Genomic DNA, 17,229 nt, shown 5'->3' on the forward strand with positions numbered 1-17,229 from the left:
AGAGGGAGATAGAGAGCACACTTTTTTCAGTGCCTCATACCAGCTTGCTCCACTGCCTCTCTTCAGTATCCTCTATCTCCCCTAGCAGAGTGGCTGCAGCTTCTTCGATCTCCATCTGAAATCTGCCTGGAGGTTGCTCCTGTGCTTTTGCCAGTTGTTAGCAGGGGTGTTGGAGGCTATAGCAGCTTCACTTTAAAGGCACATAGGTTCACCCTTTCCCTGCCTTACCCATACCTCCATGGATGTGGACACATTGCTTAGCTTTCCCTGTCCTTCCCCACCAACAGTGGATGCAGGCACATAGGTTCGCCCTTTCCCTGCCTTTCCCACTCACCTGAGCCTCCGGAGTTCTATTTACCTCTGCTTTCCTCACAGCGTTAAAAAAAAAAAAGTTGCGTCGCGCTTTGGCGCTTAGACGCTGGAACAGAGGTTTTTCCTTGCCTTTTTCTGTGGGACCGGAGCTGTGATACTCGGTCCAGTGAGGTAAGAGTGTTTTGTGACTCCTCCGGGGTGGGCCCGCGATCGGGGCAATTTTGGCGCGAACTGCCATTTTGAATTTTACTGCCGTTTTCGGCGATGGCTGCGGAGACAGTAAAGCGCTGTTCCAAGTGTGGCAAGCGCAGATCAGCAGCAGGGCTCTGTAAATTGTACTGTACAGACGTTAGAGCCGGCCCGAGCATGGCGAGCGACGATTCTTCGCGCTCTGAGCTGGCAACGGGCGCCATTTTGAATTTACCACATGGCGCGACCTCCGCTGAGACGGAGAGTCCCGAGCCCGGGGGGAGGCCTCGGAGTGAGGCTGATATGGGAGCTACTAGCCCCGGCAGAGATCCGGGTGCCCAGGGTGAGTTTTTCTCCCCTGATTTTGTCTTATTAATGCATAAAGCATATATGCTTAAAAGAGCTCTCCCACAAAGCCCGGCATGGGCCTCTTCTAATGCCCCTCCGGTGGATTCTAGCCTGGGTATGCCCTCTGAGGCGTTATTCCCTGATATTTGGCAGAATATGAAGCGCAGAAGGGCTCATTCCCCTTCAGAGAGTGCTGCACCTCCATTCCCCCCCCCCCCCCCCCCCCTCCGTGGTCAGGCTGCGAGGATTCGGAGGACTCTGGCAGGCCTTCATGGTCTGAGGAGCCAGAGTCTGGTGCAGAAGTGACTCAGGATCTGGACGATCCCTCCGCGGTGAGGATTTTCCACTGTGATGAGCTGCCAGCGCTTATTTCTGATGCCCTGCAGGCTCTCTCTATTGAGGACCCTGCCAGTGGCACAGCCTCCTCTGTGAATCCTAGGATGGCTAGTAACAAAAAGCCTGCTCGAGCCTTTCCTTTGCATGACTCCATCCAAGAGCTTATTTCGGCTCATTGGGCTGACCCCGAGGGACCTTTGAAAGTTTCCAGGGCTATGGGGCAATTATACCCTCTGAGTGAGGAGCATATGGCTCGCTTTGCTATGCTTAAAGTGGATGGCGTAGTCACAGCTGTGACAAAGAGAACTACCCTCCCTGTTGAAGGAGGTGTTGCCCTGAAGGATATTCAAGACCGTAGACTGGAATCAGCACTTAAACGGTCATTTGAAATTGCAGGTCTCACTATTCGGGCGTCTGCATGCAGTTGTTATGCTGCTAGAGCCTGCCTGGCTTGGTTGCAACAGGCAGTGGAACAGCCCGGTGATGGAGCGGAGCTCTTTTCAGATGTGGCTCTGCGGATGGAGTCGGCCTTGTCCTTTCTTGCTGATGCCCTTTATGATATTGTCAGAGCTTCGGCTAAACACATGGCAGTAGCAGAGGCGGCTCGCCGTCTTCTTTGGCTATGGCATTGGGCAGCGGACATGGCCTCTAAGCAAAGGTTGGTGAAGTTGCCCTTTCAAGGCCTTCTCCTGTTTGGTGAGGAGTTGGAGAAAATTGTGAAGGGCCTGGGTGAGGCTAAATCCCAGCTCTTGCCCGAACATAGGCCTCGGTCTTCCTCTAAGGGTGCGGCAGTCTACTCCTCTTATAGACCTCACTTCCGTGAAGCTCGAAGGTACCGCCCGGGGCGTTCTGCTGGGTTCACTTCTCGTGCCCGTTTTCAGCAGAGGAACTCCTTTCGCTCGGACAAACGTTCCACAGCCACTGGCTCAAGGCCTGGAGTTCAGGGGCGACCCTCTCAATGATGGTGCGCCGGCCCTCTCCTCGAGTCCTGTCATCGGAGGACGTTTTTCCCTCTTTGCCGAGGAGTGGGCCAACATTTCCTCAGATCAGTGGGTCTTGGACCTGATCAGAGACGGTTACAGAATAGAATTCGACGCCTCTGTAAGAGACGTGTTTGTGGAGTCCCAATGCGGTTCTGCCGCCAAACGGGCGGTGGTAGAGGAGACTTTACAAGGTGTGATTCAGATAGGGGCCGTGTCCCCGGTACCTCCCGCCGAACACGGCTGCGGCCGCTACTCTATCTACTTTGTGGTGCCGCGAAAAGGAGGGTCTTTTCGCCCTATTCTGGACTTAAAAGAATTAAACAAGTCCCTGAGAGTGCGGCATTTTCACATGGAAACCCTGCGCTCCGTCATTGCGGCGGTACAGCCAGGAGAGTTTCTCACGTCTCTGGACCTGAAAGAAGCTTACTTGCACATTCCAATTTGGCCCCCGCACCAGAAGTTTCTGAGGCTTGCGGTGATGGGAAAGCATTTCCAGTCCCGGTCCTTGCCTTTTGGCCTTGCCACAGCTCCCCGCACCTTTTCGAAGGTTATGGTGGTAGTAGCTGCCTTTCTAAGGCGAGAGGGTATTCGGGTTCACCCGTACCTGGATGACTGGCTCATTCGAGCAAACTCTGCTGCAGAGAGTCAGCATGTAACAGCCAGAGTGGTCTCAGTACTTCAATCTCTGGGCTGGGTCGTCGATTTGGCCAAAGGTCATCTGACCCCCTCGCAGTCTCTAGAATATTTGGGGGCCAGGTTCAACACAGCCTCGGGGTATGTGTACCTACCCAAGCAAAGGCGGTGCAAGCTTCAGAATCAGGTCCGTCTGCTCCTGAGGATGCCCCGCCCGCGAGCTTGGGACATTGTCCAGCTGCTTGGATCGATGACGGCCACCATGGAACTGGTGCCCTGGGCGAGAGCGCACCTGAGACCTACAGTATGCTCTACTCCAAAGATGGTCTCCAGTATCTCAGGATTACCAATGCAGACTCTCTTGGCTCCCTGTGGCCCGACTCAGCATGGAGTGGTGGCTCTCAGACAGCATGCTGCGGCGAGGAATGCCGCTGGCGCTCCCCGATTGGTGCCTAGTGGTGACAGATGCCAGTCTGAAAGGCTGGGGCGCACATTGCAAGGGGAAGCATGCCCAGGGTCTATGGACACCCGAGGAGTCGGAGTGGTCCATCAACCGCCTAGAGTTGAAAGCGGTGTTTCAGGCGCTTCTGGCCTTTCAAGTGACGCTGGAAGGATTGGCTGTCAAAGTGATGTCGGACAACACGACAGCAGTGGCCTACATAAATCGACAAGGCGGCACTCCTTGCAGAGCTCTAGCCGCGCAGGCCGAACAAATTTGCCACTGGGCCGAGCTGCATCTACAGTTTCTGTCGGCAGCTCACATTGCAGGTCAGAGCAACGTGCAAGCCGATTATCTAAGCAGGCATCAGATCGATCCAGCGGAATGGGAACTTGCAGACGAAGTGTTTCTGCAGATATGTGCCAAGTGGGGCAAGCCCGTGATTGATCTAATGGCGACAAGCACCAATGCCAAAGTCCCGTGCTTCTTCAGCAGACGGAGAGATCCTCACACGGTGGGGTTGGATGCCTTGGCTCAACCCTGGCCTCCGGGCCTACTGTATGTGTTCTCTCCATGGCCCTTGATAGGGCGAGTGCTCCTGCGGATTCGGCTGCATCCAGGAGAAGTGGTTCTTGTCGCCCCGGATTGGTCCAGGAGTCCTTGGTATGTGGACCTCCGACAGATGCTCATAGAGGATCCCCTTCAGTTACCTCTGGTTCCCAACCTGTTGTCACAGGGTCCGGTGACCATGGAGGACGCCGGCTGATTTAGTCTTATGGCCTGGTGATTGAGAGGGCGCAATTGAGAGGCAGAGGCTATTCCAATAAAGTGATTACCACTCTCCTGCAAGCCCGCAAGTGTTCCACTTCCATGGCTTATGCCAGGATTTGGCACCAGTTTGAAGTCTGGTGTGCTTCCAGAGAGATCACACCCCTGCGGGCTCCTGTCTCGCCGATTCTGGACTTTTTGCAGGATGGTGTACAAAAAGGCTTGGCCTATAATTCCCTGTGGGTGCAAGTGGCAGCGTTGGCCTCCCTGCGTGGCAAGGTTGAAGGCGTGTCTTTAGCTGCTCATCCGGATGTGGCACGGTTTCTTAGAGGGGTGCTTCGGCTCCGTCCTCTCGTGCGTGCACCTTGTCCAGCTTGGAACGTGGGGCTAGTGCTGAAGGCCCTTCAGGGTGCTCCCTTTGAACCGCTTCGGCGTGCTTCAGAGAAAGATTTGACACTGAAGGCCGTCTTGTTAGTGGCCATTACTTCGGCGAGACGGGTGTCAGAGCTCCAGGTGCTGTCCTGTAGAGACCCTTTTCTGCAATTTTCAGAGTCCGGGGTCACGGTTCGGACCGTGCCTTCCTTCTTGCCTAAGGTGGTTTCAGCGTTTCACCTAAACCAACCTATTTTCTTGCCCTCCTTTGTCGAGGAGGAGTTTCCAGAATCTTTTGGGCAATTGCACCTGTTGGACGTGCGCAGGACTCTGCTGCGGTATCTGCGAGTTACTAACTCTTTCAGGACCTCTGATCATCTGTTTGTTTTGCTATCAGGTCCTCGCAGAGGGTCTCCAGCGTCTAAAGCCTCTATTGCCCGCTGGCTTAAAGAAACTATCTTTTCAGCTTATTTGCTTGCCGGCCGGCCGGCCTCCGCCTGATGCCTTTAAGGCGCATTCCACTAGAGGAATTTCCTCTTCTTGGGCTGAAACTGGAGCACTCTCTCTTCAAGAGATTTGTAGTGCAGCATCATGGGCTTCTAAGCTCTCTTTTGCCTGACATTACAGGCTGGATGTGGCTGCCAGGAGGGACGCACATTTTGGAGCGCAAGTGCTGGCGCGTGGTGTGGCTTGTTCCCACCCTATCTAGGGATTGCTTTGATACATCCCATCTGTAATGGCTGCATCTGCTTGATGACAAGGAAGGGAAAGTTAGGTTCTTACCGTGATAATTTTCTTTCCTTTAGTCATAGCAGATGCAGCCATGATCCCTCCCTGTCTGATGCTATCTGCTGTAAATCTATTTCAGGTTCTGTTCGTGTTTCCTGGAGATTCCGTCCTTGGGAGAAAGTCGGAAAACAGTCTTCAGGATTCTTGTTCAATTAAAAGAGGATGACTTAATTCCCTCCAGTTTCATGTTTTGGAGGATGAGTTTATTCCCTCCGGGAGGATGAGTTTATTCCCTCCAGTTATGTCTCAGTGGAGGATGAGTTTATGCCCTCCGGGAGAATGTTTCATTCCCTCCATTCTGAGTTAATGCCCTTTGTTGTAGGGCCATGGTTCGCTTTGAGGAAAGCTCATGTTATTCCCATTGCGGTTTGCCATACTGCTTTGGAAGCTTCAAATACTGAAGAGAGGCAGTGGAGCAAGCTGGTATGAGGCACTGAAAAAAGTGTGCTCTCTATCTCCCTCTGCTGGTTGATGGACACAACCCATCTGTAATGGCTGCATCTGCTATGACTAAAGGAAAGAAAATTATCACGGTAAGAACCTAATTTTCCCATACAGGCACTTCAAATTGTGTTTTTTTTTCTTTGATCTACAAGGTGCTTAGACGTTAAAGGGAATAATGTGCATCCTTTATCCTGCTCTCTCATTAAGCACACCTGACTTATTTTCAGCATTGTTGAAACCTCTCTACTGGGATTCCCTAAATCTCCTGTTTCGTTAGTATCCTTCAAGGATACTCCACACTGAACCATGTTCTCCTGGGCGACTGTCGGCTTTCCCCCCATTCTAATTTAAAAGCTGCTCTATCTCCTAAAAGTTAGCTTCAGCTGCCTGATTCCATCCTGGTTAAGGTGCAGCCCATCCTTTTGGACCATCTCCCCCTTTCCCAGAATGTCACCCAGTTCCTTACAAATCTAAATCCTTCATCCTTGCACCATTGTCTCAACCATGCATTGAGACTTTGGAGCTCAGCCTGCCTTTTGGGTCCTGCACGTGGAACTAGGAGCATCTCTGAAAATGCTACCTTGAAGGAGGTGGACTTCAGCTTTCTACCTAAGAGCCTAAATTTAACTTCCAGAACCTCCCTCCCATATTTTTCTATGTCATTGATACCCACATATACCAAGACAGCCGGCTCCTCCCCAGCACTATCTAAGATCCTGTCTGGGTGACGTGAGGTCTGCCACCTTCGCACCAGTCAGGCAAGTGACCAGGTGATCCTCACGTCCACCAGCCACCCAGCTGTCTACATGCCTAATGATCAAATCACCAACTACAGCAGCTGTCCTAACCCTTCCTGTCTGGGCAGAAGTTCTCTGAGACATATCCTCAGTGCGAGAGGATAGTGCATCCCTTGGTGGGCAGATCCTGGCTACAGGAGTACTTCCTACTTCAGGGTGATGCTCTCCTTCTAGGAGACCTCCCTCCACCAAGGTAGCTCAGGGGCTGCCAGACTGGAGGTGGGACTTCTCTACAACATCCCTGTAGGTCTTATCTATGTACTTCTCTGTCTTCCTCAGCTCCTCCAAATCTGTTACTTTAACCTCAAGAGAACTGACCTGTCCTTTGAAAGCTAGGAACTCTTTTCATTGGGCACACACACGTAACTGCTCACCAACTGTAGGATAATCATACATGTGACACTTGATTCAAAAGACTGGATAGTACCCCTCTCGCTGCTGGACTGCTGTCTCTATCTTAGTATTTGTTGTTTTTTGTTACATTTGTACCCCGCGCTTTCCCACTCATGGCAGGCTCAATGCAGCTTACATATTGTATACAGGTACTTATTTGTACCTGGGGCAGTGGAGGGTTAAGTGACTTGCCCAGAGTCACAAGGAGCTGCCTGTGCCTGAGGTGGGAATCAAACTCAGTTCCTCAGTTCCCCAGGACCAAAGTCCACCACCCTAACCACTAGGCCACTCCTCCACTCCACTTGCTAAGGTATATTAGTATAATATTAAAAAATGTCTTTAGCTTATATGGTATAATGTGTGACTTATTTAGTGTTTTCTTCTTAGAAAGTAATGAACTGTAATTAAAACTCTGTAGCAGCACTCCTCCCTTGTTATCCTAATTAGAATAACTGAGTTTAAATGAAGAGTTGTGCTAGGGGATGAGCAGGCATTGGGGAGGGTGCCGTTTATGGAATTCATTTTTAGCTTTTTTTCATAGAGAATGCAGAATATCAAACATAATAAAATAAACCTCAGAAGAGGTTGTTTTCCTTATTTAACATGCATTAGAATTGGCCCAAAATACACATGTGCAAAAGTGAACCAATTTTTTGACTTGGAAAATAAACTGTACACCAGGAAGCCCTGATTTTAGGGGCTGATTCTGTGGTTTGTTTTCCACTTAAATGTATTTTGATCTTGGTTTCTGTTAGGTACATTATCTGTGATCCCTCTCAGTTAAGATAGTTTTGGACAGCAGAATTTCCCAGTGATTTGTGGAGGGGAAGTTCCATTATTGCTTATTAGGCTGTTCAGAGTTGTGCTTCACTACTAGTTATTGATTGGACAGCTGTGGATAGGTCCTCCATTACAATTTGTTACTTTTTTTTTTCTGTTACCAGATTTTTCTTAGGATTCCCAGCCCCCTACAATTTGGCTGACTCTTTTGGAAAAGAAGAAAAAAAGCAACACTGGGCCTTTAAGAAAGAGATAATTGCCGTCCTTTATTGTGAACAAGACCTGACATGGGCCATGTTTTGGCGCACAAATGCCTGCCTCAGGGGCCAGGCGTTTGTGCGCCGAAACACAGCCCATGTCAGGTCTTGTTCACAATAAAAGGACGGCAATTATCTCTTTCTTGAAGGCCCAGTGTTGCTTTTTTTCGTCCTGTTGTATACTTGTATGCTGTAATACCCTCTCTTTTGTGACTGACTCTTTTGGAAAGATAAATTTATTTTTTCTTCTCATATTACCTGAGAGACTTGGAATTATGTTTACTTAATGCAAATAAATATGAAGTCAAATTTTAAAATTGAAAGGAAAAATGAGATTGTATGAATAGCCCCCTTTGTTCTGGCAGTTGTAAAGAAATATTAGGAATGGCTTGGCAGAAGTGAAATGGGATACTTTGAGGGGCCACAGAAGGCAAGAGTAGAGACTAATAGACGATTCACCACTGGAGATGTGAGTCCAACAGTCTTTATTATATCAAAGATAACGACCCAACACAGGCCGTGTTTCGACGCTAAAAAGCGTCTGCATCAGGGGTCAATAAATACACCAAGTAGTGAATGCAAAACGAAGAGTCCTACTTGTATGTGTGTTGTCAGCTCACTGATCACGTAGCACCAAACAGAATATGCTGGATACAAACTATCAGAGCTCTGATATATCTTTGATATAATAAAGACTGTTGGACTCACGTCTCCAGTGGTGAATCGTCTATTAGTCTCTACTCTTGCCTTCTGTGATTCGTCATCGTAGAGAACTTTTCCTGTTCTACACTTTGGTTTATACTTTGAGGGGCTTAATCAAAAGGGACGCCCAAGTTTTCCTGAGGACGTCCTTGCAGGACGTCCCCAGACAGGGGTGGAGAAACCCGTATTATCGAAACAAGATGGACGCCCATCTTTCGTTTCGATAATACGGTCGGGGACGCCCAAATCATGAAATTTAGGTCGACCTTAGAGATGGTCGTCCCCGATTTTTGGCGATAATGGAAACCGAGGATGGCCATCTCAGAAACGACCAAATTCAAGCCATTTGGTCGTGGGAGGAGCCAGCATTTGTAGTGCACTGGTCCCCCTTACATGCCAAGACACCAACCGGGCACCCTAGGGGGCACTGTAGTGGACTTCAGAAATTGCTCCCAGGTGCTTAAAGCCCACCTCTTTGCTACTGCTTTCGACTCCTAACCATGACTCTCTTACTTGGTACGCTCGCTTATTGCCCTATCCTTTATCCTCACCTCTTTATTCCCCTACCCTTAATTGTTCTGTCTGTCTCATGTCTTATCTAGATTGTAAGCTCTTTGAGCAGGGACTGTCTTTTTTGTGTATGGTGTGCAGCGCTGCGTATGCCTTGTAGCGCTATAGAAATGATAAGTAGTAGTAGTAGTGCATAGCTCCCTTACCTTGTGTGCTGAGCCCCCCAACAACCCCCCCTCCCAAACCACTACCCACAACTGTACACCACTTCCATAGCTCTTATGGGTGAAGGGGGGCACCTAGATGTGAGTACAGTGGGTTTCTGGTGAGTTTTGGAGGGCTCACATTTACCACCACAGGTGTAACAGGTAAGGGGGGATGGGCCTGGGTCCGCCTGTCTGAAGTGTACTGCACCCACTAAAACTGCTCCAGGGACCTGCATACTGCTGCGATGGACCTGAGTATGACATTTCAGGCTGGTATAGAGGCTGGCAAAAAATATTTTTAAAGAATTTTTTTAGGGTGGGAGGGGGTTAGTGACCACTGGAGGAGTAAGGGGAGGTCATCCCCGATTCCCTCCGGTGGTCATCTGGTCATTTAGGGCACATTTTTGTGGCTTGGTCGTAAAAAAAAAAGGACCAGGTAAAGTTGTCCAAATGTTCGTCAGGGATGTCCTTCTTTTTTCCATTATTGGTCGAGAATGCCCATGTGTTAGGCATGTCCCAGTCCCGCCTTTGTTACGCCTCCGACACGCCCCCGTGAACTTTGGTCGTCCCTGTGATGGAAAGCAGTTGAGGATGCCCAAAATCGGCTTTCGATTATGCCGATTTGGGCGACTCTGTGAGAAGGACGCCCATCTTGCGATTTGTGTCGAAAGATTGGCGTCCTCTTTCGAAAATAAGCCTGTGTGTGGTTCTACAGAAGTGACTAGTGACCAAAATATTCATCAAAAACACTTCTTACAAAATATATTTATTAGAAAATGCATTTTGTATATTGTCAAAGGGTACAGTGATTGGCACTCTGCTCTAGACCTGGTCTGGAAGTAGTTGGAGCTGCAGCTCTTCTCCACATCCTCTCGTTCAACAATGGAATCCCGACTTATCCTTGGCGCAGCTTACAAGTGGATTGGCAGTTGGGTTTATTTTCCAAGCAGTAACAAAACAAGACACATATATGAAATGAAATTTTTAAAAAAGTCTAGAGTTCATTCACTTAGGAATACTTTGCGGCTTATGCCCCTCTCCCACTTTTCAGTACTCATATGGTGGAAAGCTTGATGTCATTAAGTAAACAAAACATGGCCTCCTTGGAAATAACTTGCTTGGTGTCTCAGTAATGAATCAGATTCCAAAACCGGCTGTAAAACGAAAATATTTCTTCCGTTCTTTACTAAACAAAGCATAGATATCCAGCAAGAAAAAAAAAGATCCTCCCCCTTCATAGTTGTACCAGCTCTGTTTCTACTGCCCATCTCTCTTGCTGAGTCCCCATACCTGCTGGGTTTGCAATATCAGATTATTCTCCTTGACCAGGATTTCTTAGGGAAGAAAAGGTTCCCCTCCCCCCTCCTCTTGTGCCACTTCCTAACACTCTGTGCAGGAGGCATTTACATTAGTAAAATTTTAAAAAAATGTCCCAAGCTCTCCTCCTTTGCGCTGGGTAGAACCTTGCTCTCTCTGACATGCTGCCCCTACACCATCTCTCACTGGGTAAGAGGAAAGTATATATATGAGGAGGGTAGAAAGGCCACCACCCACAGAAAACGTTTTGAGTTGCCAGCTTCCATTCTGGAAATGCATCAGGTATGTATAACAAATAAAAGACCTCAATAATTACAAAAGAATGAGAATGTAAGAAGACAACAATATAAAACTAAATGACACGTATAGTACGACAGAAAAACAGAGATACAAAAGGAGAGGTCTACCTGTAGGCCAATATAATATTGAGAAAAAGCTTCAGTAAGTAGACCTCAGTGGAGCACAGAGAAGAAAAGAAAAAAGACATTGGAGGCAAGTTAGAAGGAAAACCTGCTGGAAAAGCCTTATTTTGATTTTTACCGTATCTTGATTTTTTTGGTAAGAGGGCACAGCCTAATCTCCAGGGAAAGAATATTCAAAAGATTGGATGCCACAGAACTAAAAGTCATGTTTTGTGAGTGAGCTAGCCTAAGGTAATGTAAGGAAAGATTAGCAATAAGATTGGCTTGTGAGGAGTGAAGGCTCCAACCTAGGGAGTATGGAACCAGAAGGGAATGCAGGTGACAGTTGGAGTGACAGTTAAGTAGGCTCTGTGGGTACTGCCAATCAATATTTTCTGTGATGGGCAGGGCAAGATTAAGGCATTGGCAAACTAGGCATGCACCTGGGGTCCAAGCTTTCTTTTGGGGGTGGGGGTGGGGGTGAGGCCTATCAGATTTGCTCAGGATTTGGGAGGTTAGGATTAACAACTCTCTGGATTTTTTCTGGATTCTACAGATTTTTACATTGACGTCCTCCAGAAGCTAGCCAGCAATACCACACTTGTAGTACAAAGAGCTTTGCAGAAGCTGGGGGAGGGGGTAAAGTCTTTGGTGCAGACTGTCGCTTTTTCTGAAGTAATATCTACCTATGGAAAGGGATAGGAAAGATTATGAAATATTGAAAATTTCAATAGGTGTCTTAAAGCCTGGTGTCATCAAAGGTACTTGGTTTGTGACAAACAAAGACCTGCTGTAACAGAGTTACAATAGTTCAGATATGAGAAGAGTATTTAAAAGAGTGTGTATTGAGTCAAAATCAAGTTAATCTCAGAGAGAGCGAAGCATCCAAAAGACCATAAAGCCAGATTTAACAATACCAGAGATTTGCTGCCTGAATGTAAGATAATCCAACCACCAAAGTAAAGGAAAGAAGAGATAGGAAGATCAAAGAGAACTGGCTTGCTGGACGGTTGAGACAGGGATCCAAGAATCCAACAAGCAGGATTCAGTTTCAATTTATTAGATGAATTGGTTATCAGAGTGACGTTGGGTGGACCGTTCTGGTCTTTATCTGTTGTCATCTACTATATGTTACTATATACGCTAGAAGAATGACTAATGTGTCTGGATATATTTTAGACCTTAAAACCTCTATGTGCAGGTTTCCAATTCTGCCCCCTTCTGGGAGTGAACCTGTTCTGCATGCTGCCTTTATAATTAGCAGCAGAAACTGTAGCAAGGATTCAGAAGTTAATGGAGGCAGGAGTGGAAGGCAGGGTGGATCCAGACATGTGAAGGCTCTGGGGTGGAGCCTTGGAATAATGCTCTAGTCACAGGAAGGAAGGAGAAGAGCTGGGATAAGTCCTTGTGCTATCTCAGCAGTTCAGTGTGAGTTACAGTCAGGTACAATAAGTATTTTCATGCCCCCAGAGGATTTACAATCTACATTTGTGCCTGAGGCAATGGAAGGTTAAGTGACTTAAGATTACCAGGAGCAGTGGTGGAATTTAAACTCATACTCCCTCACACACTCACACAGGTTGGAAACAATTCTATGAACCATGCTTTCCTTTAAAAAAAAAAAACATACTTTAATGAAAGTCAGATGGTAAGTGTTATAATAAAGCACTGTTTTGGTTTATATAACAAACAGTGATAATATGCTGTGGTATTTATGGACAATCCATGAAATCTAACCACCAGCAGATTGAAAGCGAATCTGTGAAAGTATTTTTCCATTCAACTTGTAATTAATCTGTGGAATCTATTGCCAAAGGACGTGGTCAAGCCCACTAACATAATGGAGTTCAAAAGAGGTGTTGGGAAAGCCATTGCATATCTCTGGCTACATTTTGGGAATTTTCACAGTACTTGTAATCTGGAATGGCCACTTTCAGAGACAGAATGCTGGGCTTGATGGACCCTGATCTGACTCAGCATGGCATATCTTATGTTCTTATGCAAAATCAAAATCTTTCATCATGTGGTTAGGACATTGATTAGAAATGTACTGATGATTCATTAAAGATCTTGAGGTTGTGATTCACCATCAGAATCTCCCTGAGGAAACTTGGTGAGTGAAACACAGGGCTGGTGCAATAACCTTAGACCAGTGATTTTCAACCCAATTTTTGGGACACACCCTGCCAGTCAGGTTTACAGGATATCCATAATGAATATTCAAATCTATATCATGCATATACATTGTTGATATCCTAAAAACCCTGTCGGCTAGGTGTTCCCTGATGATCAGATTGAAAAGCATTGCCATAGATAAACTTTCAGCCTTGTCTATCATCCCCCCCCCCCAAAAAAAAAAAAAAATTAACCCAACATCAATTCTTTCAGAACAGTACTGTGAAAATGCATAACTGGACATCATATTATGTAGACCCCATATAACATGGCTTAATATAATGCCAGATTGCTCATATCATGGTCAATGGTTGGACCTTTTTTTTAAATTAAATATTACACTGTAGACCCCATATAACACAGATTCAGTTGTATCACATCCCCAGCATTCTCATTATATGGGTGCCTGCAGTGTATGTGCATAGATATGCATATACATAATGAGGGCAATTTCCAAAATGTAGTCACCCAAGTAAATGAGCTATTTTGAAGTCGCCCAGCCTCCTTGTAGGACTAGCATTCATTGATAACACTGATAGTTCTTTGCCTTTGTCAACACTTCTGGCAGTCTGTTCTTTTGCTGCCCCCCCCCTCCAACCCCTCCCCTCGAAGTGACTGCCTGATTTGCTTAATATTTAAACTGGCCCTGGTGAAACGTGGCACATGAATTGTTTTCTTTAGGATAACAGTTGGTATTATTCAATGTTTGTACTATGCTGAGAAAGCTTGTGTGCCCTCTATGATGGCACATATTTTAACACAGTTTAAATTCAAACATGATTAGATTGTACTCTAAATGCGATAAAAGGAAAACCCCCATTAAATAAGTAACTGACAAAAGGATATATTTTGCTTATTTATGCAACAAAATGATTCTGCAGTTAAGTATTCTTGTGTGAAAAATATGTGGATCCTCCTTTCAGTAACTGATACTACACTATTTTTCAGCCAGGGCTGGCACAAGGATATTGGACATCCTACGTGAAACTTAGTGGTGCATCACTCTCCTCTCCTGCCTGGGGCAACTCAAGGCCCCACTCTGTCCCACCCTTCCTCTCTTTACTTCCCTTCCCTCACCCCCATGGCCTGCCATTCTCCTCTAGAATTTTCAAATATAAAAAGTAAAATTTATCATTCTATTTCTGAGGACAAAACATTCCAGTTCTGATGCAGCAACGCAGCCACACACCATCATAAGACGGATGTGCTAATGCAGATTTTGCATGTAACTCGTGCAACAGTAGTGAAATAGCTAATATGTGTTTGAAGAGAGATGCAAACAAAAAAAGCAACACTGGGCCTTCAAGACTGGGTCAATTAAAGTTCTTTATTGATGACCCGACACGGGCCGTGTTTTGGCGCTAAACAGCGCCTACCTCAGGGGTCTTTGATCCAGTTGGTCCTTTCCTTTATGCTTTCTGCTCTGCTAAAAGGAAAGGACCAACTGGATCAAAGACCCCTGAAACACGGCCCGTGTCGGGTCATCAATAAAGAACTTTAATTGTCCCAGTCTTGAAGGCCCAGTGTTGCTTTTTTTGTTTGTATACTTTCTATGTATGCTGTATTACCCTCTTTATCTGTGTTACACTTAAAGAGAGATGGAAATCTAGAATGCTTCCCTGATGCAGCCTGCTACAAAACTAAGCCTGTATACCATGCTTTTTATTGTTATTTGAATATTTTTACAACTGTAATTGCCGATTGTTCATGTTTGATCTATTCTTACTGTACACCGCCTTGAGTGAATTCCTTCAAAAAGGCGGTAAATAAATCCTAAATAAATAAATAAATACTTCAAGCACTATTCTTGAGAGATGAGGATCTTTCTTTGGAAGATAGCACTTGTTTTTTTTTACCCTCCTCCCCCCCCCCCCCCCCAAATAAAATGTTCATGATTGTGACCCAGATTTCTGTGGTTGGCTCATCTGTCCAGAGAGCATTATTTCAGAAGTCAGGATGCTGTTTGGTGAGTCTGAGGTGGGAAGCGATATTGTTCCTAGAGGGCAATAGTTTCTTCATAGTTGTCTTCTCATGAATGCCATTCTGGCATTTTTCTTTTGTGGCTTTGTGGATGATTTTCCAGTTTGCTCTTGAGATGATGTTGGCTGCAAGACTGTTCCTGGGTATAGTAACTGTAGTCTTCTACTTCAGTAGCTGTAAACTGTGAGGCCTTTTACTAAAGTGTAGTAGTGTTCATTTTCTGACATCCAAATATAAAATATTTTTAAAAATGAAAATAAAAACAGATGCAGAAATTAACACCTCTAAGAATAAAGGCTGGGCACTATCTATTGGGGGGTGTTCCCAGCATGTTTCCATAGATTTACTATACAGAAAGGTTTTTACTGCATGTTAAGTGTATTCACAGCGACAAACAGAGAAGAAAACAATCCTCCACACTGGTCAAACCAAAGGAAAAAGTCACAGCGAAGAAGACAGAAAAGATGACGGCAAAAAAACTTCTACTGGACTCTACAAAGTTCACAGCATAAGTTTAATTCTTAAAATGTGGACTGGACACGAGTCGTGTTTCGGCTGCTCAGGCCTGCCTCAGGAGTCCCTGTATGTTGTTGCTTAAATAATTTCTGGAAAACGTAACAACCTTCTAAAAAAATGAACTGGTAGCAAACCAGACCTGGCTGTGGAAAGATGAACTTCCTACCTGTGTGGTACGCTGTTGCTACTGGACAAGCTCCTTCTCTGAAATTATTTATGCAACAACATACAGGGACTCCTGAGGCAGGCCTGAGCGGCCGAAACACGACTCATGTCGAGTCCGCATTTTAAGAATTAAACTTATGCTGTGAACTTTGTAGAGTCCAGTACAAGTGTATTCACAGCACAGATTCACTTGCAGCCTCCCACATAGGAGGTGGTAAGTGCATCCGAACTAACTGCAACAGTGACAGTGTGTGGTAAAGTAACATGTGCTAAATGGAAGGTGCAGTCCACATGATAGGCACCAGCTCTGTGGGTGTTTGAGTACCCTCAATATTGAACAAACATATTGACTGTCCAGAGAGAAGTAATTTGTTGGCTTTAGCACACGCAGTAATTTTGAAAAGTTGGCTCTTATTGTCCATACCTGTTATCCCCCCCCCCCCCCCCATTTCTATAAGCCATGCCGTTAGCACACACTCATGCCAGCATGGTTAACAGTTACCACACTCTTGTGCTAACTGTGTGTGCTAATTTACATGCTGTTTTAGCATATTTTAGTAAAAGAGCCCCTAACTGTCTGAAAGAGGATGGATCAAGCCCTACAAAATGATCTTGTTACCCTGTCCAGGCAGATAAGCATCAACTAGTCTTTTTCATGGACCCTCTGAAATTTTTGTTGACTGCAAAGTAGTATGATGAGGTCCCACTAATTTCTGTGGTGAAGACCAAACTCGAGCCTTGAACTCGGTCATGCAGATTTACTTTGCTGGGTGCTTTTTACTGGAACCCAATTATTTAGACACCTGATTCTACTTAGCTAATTATTTGTAGTATGGATACTAGGGGTTTATCTTTTTAGGTAAGAATGTTGGATCTTTTTATTAAATAAGCAATGATAATTTCCTTATCGTCTACTCCAGACCATTCCCGATGAGTATGTACTCCTTCCAGCAGAGGGAGATTGAAAATTACTGGTTAGTGACCTTACAGAGGAGCTGTGCAACCCCCCACCTCCTCAGTATTTCTCAGTCTCCCAGCAGAGGTAGATGGTCTGTGCAACCTTCTTTGTTGGTTTTGTGTTTTCTGGGTGCGTCTTCTTGGCCCCGTAAAAACCCCCCACAAAAAACCCCCAGCTGTATTAAAAGATTGGAACAAAGCTTATGTTTTAATTACAAAATAAAATAAGGAGCTTAGGGTCTTGGACTTCGTCCCTGCACCCCTGGGAGTGCACACTCCAGTTTCTGTTGCCTGGGAGGAGTTCCTTTAAGTGGCTTTCGGGTGAAGGGAGCACCGGGTTGTTTAGCTTTGCAAAAAAAAAAAAAAAAAGAAAAGGACCAAGGAGCAGTAACTTCAGAGGTTCTACCTGTACTATTTAGGACTCTTAGGATTTCCAGCAGAGCCTGATGGCAGAGGGTCC

At 46.0% G+C, this 17,229-nt stretch overlaps 1 protein-coding gene across 3 annotated transcripts in view; it reads left to right on the forward strand.

The window, feature by feature from the left end:
* Positions 1-17,229, forward strand: part of CAMSAP2 (calmodulin regulated spectrin associated protein family member 2) — a 260,298-nt gene that overhangs the window by 86,166 nt on the left and 156,903 nt on the right. The gene's annotated exons all lie outside the window — the stretch shown is intronic.

This window comes from Microcaecilia unicolor, chromosome 6 (assembly GCF_901765095.1).
Source record: "Microcaecilia unicolor chromosome 6, aMicUni1.1, whole genome shotgun sequence".
Taxonomy (NCBI): Eukaryota; Metazoa; Chordata; class Amphibia; order Gymnophiona; family Siphonopidae; genus Microcaecilia; species Microcaecilia unicolor.